This window comes from Trachymyrmex septentrionalis, unplaced genomic scaffold (genome assembly GCF_001594115.1).
Source record: "Trachymyrmex septentrionalis isolate Tsep2-gDNA-1 unplaced genomic scaffold, Tsep1.0 scaffold51, whole genome shotgun sequence".
Taxonomy (NCBI): Eukaryota; Metazoa; Arthropoda; class Insecta; order Hymenoptera; family Formicidae; genus Trachymyrmex; species Trachymyrmex septentrionalis.
In genome coordinates this window covers 2,250,536-2,257,740 of record NW_017305683.1, presented here as the reverse complement: position 1 = coordinate 2,257,740, position 7,205 = coordinate 2,250,536, and the positions used below count along the sequence as shown (strand labels likewise).

The 7,205-nt window shown below is 37.1% G+C and overlaps 1 protein-coding gene across 7 annotated transcripts in view; it reads right to left on the bottom strand.

Annotated features, from left to right (window-relative positions):
• The window catches only part of LOC108751742 (tyrosine-protein phosphatase Lar), a 324,192-nt gene that overhangs the window by 161,407 nt on the left and 155,580 nt on the right, over nucleotides 1-7,205 (bottom strand). The gene's annotated exons all lie outside the window — the stretch shown is intronic.

The window sequence follows — 7,205 nt, the reverse complement described above, 5'->3', positions numbered from 1 at the left end:
CCCCCCCCCCCCGCCCCTCCTCCCGCGTTTATCGACACGTTTGCGTTACGCGAATATACGAACACCATGACATTTCATTTCTGTCGTCGATATTTCACTACATTAAACTAACGCGGCTTATCTAATTACATCGCCCATTAGACAGTTGGGCGCGGTGGAAATTAATCCTCCAGAATTGAACGTGAAAATCTGTAATACAGTTATCGACGCTGACTCTGAGTCCATTTAAATTTTTGTTAATTAAAGGCACTGATTAATTTCAAAAGAAAAAAGAATGAATATCAATTGTAAGTGTGACATATATTGAAATGGATATATCATTTTGTTAAAATAAAAAGTAATCCAAATTTGCAGAAATAACGTAAAGAATTTAAAACTGAATTAATATTTTTCATAAGGAGGATTTATATTAATGGATCCATGTCAGTTCTGGGAAGTTAGTTAATCACGTGCATTCGCGCACTAATTACTTCCGCATGCTTAGATTTATATATAAAGGAGGTAAACAATATTGATAATAATTATCTTCTGCTTTTCGTGTTCAGTATCGTAAGTATATGTAGCTGATCAAGCTCAACAATGGAGTAAGGAGTGTATACGCGGAGCTTTCGATATCCCTCTCGAATTTCATCGCCATACTACGTCGACTTTGGAGCTACGAAGGTATGCCATCGACACGCGACTTGCATCCCTCGATAATACAGTCGCGCTCTCGAGAGCCGTGTCGATCTCCGACTTGGAATATTCGCGTGTGTGAAAGCGCCGGGGCATGGCACGAACCCTCGGGAGGCATGAAAAGGGGCTAGAACGGTGAAAGGAAGGGTGGGCGATAGTAGGGGCGCTCGGTGGTTTGCGAGCGACTTGGTCGGCAGCTGTCGTGAAAGCTCTCGGAAAAGCGTGAAAGCGCGAGATACGTTTTCGCATGCGTTCCCGTTCGCGGAATATAACCACTCTCGTCGTTGGTGATTGCGATTTTTATATGCTCGATGTTTAGTATTCATTCTTGTACAGCCGTTCAATGTTACATCGTGTTCGTGCGAATAAATGAATCGCCAATGGCACACACTTTAAAATTCAAAGTATCCACGCTGCGGGGAATTAAAAGGGAAAATTATGATTCCTGCCAAAATTATAAAGGAAAATAGTGGATACGGTCTGGCTTTATCCTTTACTTGATTACTATTCTATCATTCGTCGTATATAGGTTTAATCATATTACACCGAATATATAATTATGAAACATCTAAAGTAGCTGATAGAGATCCAATAAAACGATTTATTATTAAGAACTAGCAAAGTAAATTTCTGTTCTAAAATTTTATATCTCCTTAACATTTTAGACTTTTTATTTATAGGGACAACTTTTCATATCTAAAAAAATAATCTTATATTTCTTTCATTTTAAAATTTATTAAAATTGTAACAATATTGAAACTACTCTACGATAATACTAGTGACGTTTATATACCTTTCTCAATTCAATTATTAATCCTGTTCGTCTAACTGTATCTCTACTCTTAACCGTGTCACAAAATTTATTTGTTTTTTAATGAGCTAAACGCGTTAACGTCGCGTAATTTTTAAGTATAATATTATAATCAATTCTACAACAGCACTTTTCGCAATAACGCGTTCCTTCATGCGTGAAGCTTCCCACAAACAAACAGACAGATGAATCCTGAGATAAGCAATCGCAACGTCGCCATTTCGGCGTGCACGTCAACCAAACCAACTGTTATTCCGTCTTGTTTGCGGAGCTCTCTCGTCGATGATACGTCGCGTCGTCTCTTCATCGTCGAAGAGATTTCCCCCCGAATAGAACGGAATATTAATTTGGCGAGATTGTGCGAGAAGGTATCGGCACGCTGCCTCTTCTCTTAGACAAACCCCCGGTGGATGTAAATTAACTTTGAGAAACAATCTTGTCGTTAACTTGGCGTATAATAACGCGAGCGTGGTATCGCTATATTCCTGCCCTTTCGCATCCCTCGCTGTCGCTGGGATGCCTTCACCTTCGCGATAGTGTACGACAGACCCGATCACTCTCCCCTATCGACGTCGAAGAGTATTTAGACGATATATATTGTCGCGTTTTTCATTTTATTCGCAACACAACCAGCCATTTCCGCGTAATAATCCTCGGCCATCCCTCTTCCATTCTCCGCTTGATCTCGAGTTTATATCCCGCGATTATTCATGACAGTCACGACAGAGGCGGCGAGTTACGCCGGTGTATACTTTCGCCGATTTTACGCGCCCGTTTTAACGGCGTTCATTAAATTTGCCGCTCTTAATCGAGGTAACGACGACGACGGAGGACTCGTTCCCGATAAGGAGCCATTACGCCCCTGTTTTATATTCGCGGAACGTAAATAAGTTTGCGCAAAAGGGGGTTTGCGAGCGGAATTATGCGCCTGAGTAATGCCGGTGTATCGGTGACGGGCTCCCATAACCGTATTGCGCGAGATTATTTTTCCCGGACATAAAAAGTTACGTGTCATGGGCCTTACACGCTTGTACGACTGGCACGGGATGTGAGACACGAAAATTGCCGCCGTCGCATGGGAGCCGGCAGGTTTTTATGATGGGAATCCAGAAGAGCCAAAGCGAGTCTAGCTAATGAGCCCGAGTATCGTTTTTTTTTTTCCATTTTATTCGAGTACTTCTTTTTGATACGGTACCACATAAAAGAGACATTGTATACGCACACGGTTGTTACATTTGTTATATTAATCTGATGAGAATTAAATCCGACTCCAGTTAATTTATGAGAGATATTTTTTCCGTCGTGAAATATAAAAAACTCCAGGTTCAATATGAATATGAATATAAAATCCGAAATATCATTTAAGCACTAAAGTCTTCTTCCGATAAAGCCTTTTCATTATTTATTATGTAATTAAATATCAAAATATATATATTAATACTCACAATCTTAAAAATAAAAATAAACAATAAATTTAAGGCTAATTAAAGTCACGGCCGATGAAGATGCCACAGATTAAATTCCAAAGATTAATTTCCATAATGTTTAATTTTCTCTTTATTAAACGTTTCAGTTCTGACTATATGAGCAACAGTTGATATTTTAATCACTATTAATATGGATAATAAGTTAAAAATTATTTGAATATTAAAAAATATTTTTACGTTAGTTGTTAATGGAAACTTCCAAAGCTTCATTTAAATGTTGAACTTCCCGTTTGAGATTCTACTGCAGTTGGTAACCTGATAGTGACTCACTTTTGATGGAAGGAACAATGATAACAATATAAGAGATGTATCATTACTGAGGATAGGCTACAAAAATAGCTGAAACGTTTAATAAAGAAGATTAAATTTGTTTATTTTTATTTTTATGTATTAACATTATTCTCCCTATTTTCTAAATTAGAGTAAAATCTCATTCTAAGAAATGAAAATTGAGTCACTCTTGAAAAAGATTTCACTTCAGAGTGACGATTCACTCGAAAAATTTGAGAGGAATACTAGTCATTGCGACAAAATATCATCACAGCCTCAGTAGTCGAATTGATTAAGACACTCGTCACGGAATGTACGGAGGTCCAAGTTCGAATTATCTTAACTATTCTTCGCAATAAATTATTTAAATTTTAAAATTCTTATTGGTATCGAATTATTTAGAGTTTATTGACATCAATGTTATTAAATTGCTTGGTAATTTATTTATAATATTACTATCCCAGTTTCGTTTAAGATTGCGTGTAAATACTGAAAATGATTTCGGCGTGCAGTAGTCGAACTAGAACTGATTATGATATATAATTCACGCAAAATATTACTGGGGCATTCCAGCTCAGGTCTTTTCGTTAATTATAGAAATATTTTTATCACAAAAAAAAAATATCAAAAATTTTTTACATGGGCACTCCTTTCGCTCCTTTCCACACGATACAACATTTCAAATGATTGAAATAATACAGTCGATGTCGAATAAGCTGAGCAAACAGTATTAGAATTTAAAGTTGAAAGAGAATACGACAACAGTCAACTATAATATTGTATATAAACGCATTTTATAATTAGTTCCTCTATTGCGGGCTAACGTTAAATTAACGTCAGTCCTCGGCGTTACGACGAAGTTGCACGGTAACTTGCGAGCACGATACGTCACGCCGTTGGCAGAGGAAATCCATGCGGGCCGGCATAATGCGAATCTATAACTCAACTCATGCATCTCGTTATCGCGAATTGGTGCGCGCAGTCTCATCGAATCTCGATGACAAAGGAGTTTCTATGCCGTTCAGGCATCGCTTCTATTCACCAGAAAAATATCAAACATAGTTTCAAATAAACATTCAGTTTTTGCAAACGACAGTTTTAACTTGTTTTGTAATCCCGTAGTGTTTATTTTGCAGTAAAAGCGGGACAAGTTTATCTGATGGATGTGTACCAATCATAAGTGAAGATTATCCGTTCCAATAATTGTGCGTAAATACGCCAATATCGGAAAACTGGGTTACAAAAAAATGCGGGAGGAAAAAAGCAGAGCCGGCGAAAGAAACGCGTTCAATTTGATATATTTAAACAGATCCACCATATCTGCGCCATTATCGTGGATCGAATACGATGCCATGTCGGCATCGTGGCTCGACGAGCCGTATATAACTGACCTATTTACGTGGCCGCGGCCATGGCGTCGAGATACGTATCGCGATCACGTGTGTATGCTAGCTCGATTGTATTTTCGTGCGAGTTTGGGATCATGCGAGCTGGTCGCGCGCTCCGCGCACAAAAGCAAGTTACTTGTATAATAGAGTCTCCTATAATAATTGTTCCAAGGAGTCAAGCTACTAGGCTATCTGCTAATACAAAACATGTATGGAAAGAACGGTAAAGTTCCAAAATTCAAAAATTTAGCTAAACAGAAATCTAAAAATAATTTCGTTTGGACCACACATATCAAAATAATGATGTACAATTCTGAAACTGTTTATTAAAATGTTAAAACTTTTTGCTGTATTGTTATCACAACGTTTCAGCGTTCTACATACATTTTTGACCTAACAAAATTATTTTCAGATCTATTTGTAGTTAATTTTTTAAATTCATTTCAGCGTAATCTCTTTCCATGTAGTACTGTGACTTTTTTTTAACCGTCAGTATATACGATTGAGTCATTCGTTATCTTTATACATTTTTTTTTTTTGAAATACTAGGAGCTTGAATAAATAATGGTTTCTATTCTTTTCTTTTTTTAAATATATAAATACTTTCTAAAGGTATTAAAGTATATGTAAGAATAACTTATTATTTTTCCTGTATTTTGTAAAAGTGATAAAAATTAATACAAATGAATCATCGTGACTGATAAAGAACTGAAAAATCTTTGTGTGTACTAAAAGTTAATTCGACTATCCATTGAAGACAGAAAAAAGGTGTATGTGTGAAGATATTAAAAAGGATAAGAAGCCAAGAGTAAAAATACATACATATACATATACATATTATATACGTATTTTTACTCTTGATCTTATTTTACTTTATTTTTAGCTCTGTAGAGCCAAGAATAAAGTACATGTATGATTGCATGGACAATTAGACACACACACACACACACACACACACACACACACACACACACACACACACACACACACATTACAAAACGAACGGTTTTCCCAAAATACTTAAAAATTTTGATTAAATATAGATCTGAAAATAACTTTATCAGAGACCATCAAAATAATCAATTATTTTTAGATCTTCATCTACAAATTAAATTTTTAGATTGTTAGCAAAATTATTCTTTTCACAGATAAGGCAAAATACTAGAAGTAGTGAAGCAGTCGTGGACTTAGATGTGAGACTAAAAATAATTGGAGAATAATCTCTGTTAATTTTTCTGTTGCTTACTTATTTCACTGTTGCGAGAAATAAGAAGAGTGGCTTAGTTCGAGAAGACGCACGTCTCCGGAACGCCGGCGTAAAAATCGCACGTGGCCACTTAAATCGACGTTGATGAGGTAGAATTCAAAGATCGGTTATTAAAATTTTGTGTCCGCGCCGGAAATTCCGCGAATTCTGACACCATCAACGGTAGCATTCCATTGCGGATTGACAGATATGTGTGTGTATATGTATGTAAACTTGTGCGTGTGCGTGTATATGGGCGCGATTTTTATTATCACTCATTCCGCGCAGTCTCTTCTTCGTCGGCATTCCGGGCTATCAGACCGCGCATTCACACCGTCGAATTCCTACGGAGCTGCTTCGGCAAGGAGGGATATCTATCTTAATGGAAGCAAGACGTCGCCGTCGCTCGTGCCGGCGGAACTCAATATAAACGGCGAGAAAAGGAATTTTATGGCGCATCAGACTTGACACTGGCTAAATCGCGGCTTATTGCGATATTATATGCGTGGAACGTGCGCAAATAGTTCATACCGTCAACGTAAAATGAATCGTTTCGTTCAATTTTTGTGATTGCATAGCTCCAAACGTTTAATTCTCCTGTTACACGAAAAGAACAATTTTTTTTTAAGTATATAGGAGGTACTTAAGTAGAGATATATATATATATAAAAATAATTTTGTTGGACCATTAAAATAACTACGTAGAAAACTCAAGCATAATGAGAAATGCTGCTGAAAAGTTTTGACATTTTAGCAACCAGTTTAAGCGACCTACAGAATTATTTCGATAGCCCAACAAAATTATTTCCAGATCTGTATCTAGTTAAAATTTTAGATACTTTAACAAAGCCGTTCTTTCTGTATAAAATTCGAATCACATATCTGATGATTTGGAAAAAGCGAAAAATAATGTGTGTAAAATGCAAAATGTTCAAACGGTTGAAATCTCAAAGGTGCAATGGAGGTAGCTAAATTAATTCGGCAATGTCATCGGCCGCTTGCTGTTGGGCGATCGAGTTTAATGACCGGCAATCTGATTTCGTGTGTGCAGTTTGTAGGATCGGTTTCTCACGGGGCTAGTGATGTACAACGTTGGCGAGCGCGGCGAGACCACGACGGAGCCTGGCCGCGCAAATTTGCCTATTGCGTTCAATACTTCTTAAACTACGCGGCAAAGTAGTTTCTGTAGTTTAGACTATTCACTAATCTCAGCAGTCCCAAGGGGCTAAAGTACCACGGTGCACAATGACGCTCTGCATTACGTTTACACGGATTTATCAGAGATAAAATTACAATTTTTTAATTTAATTTAATTTGTCATCATGAAT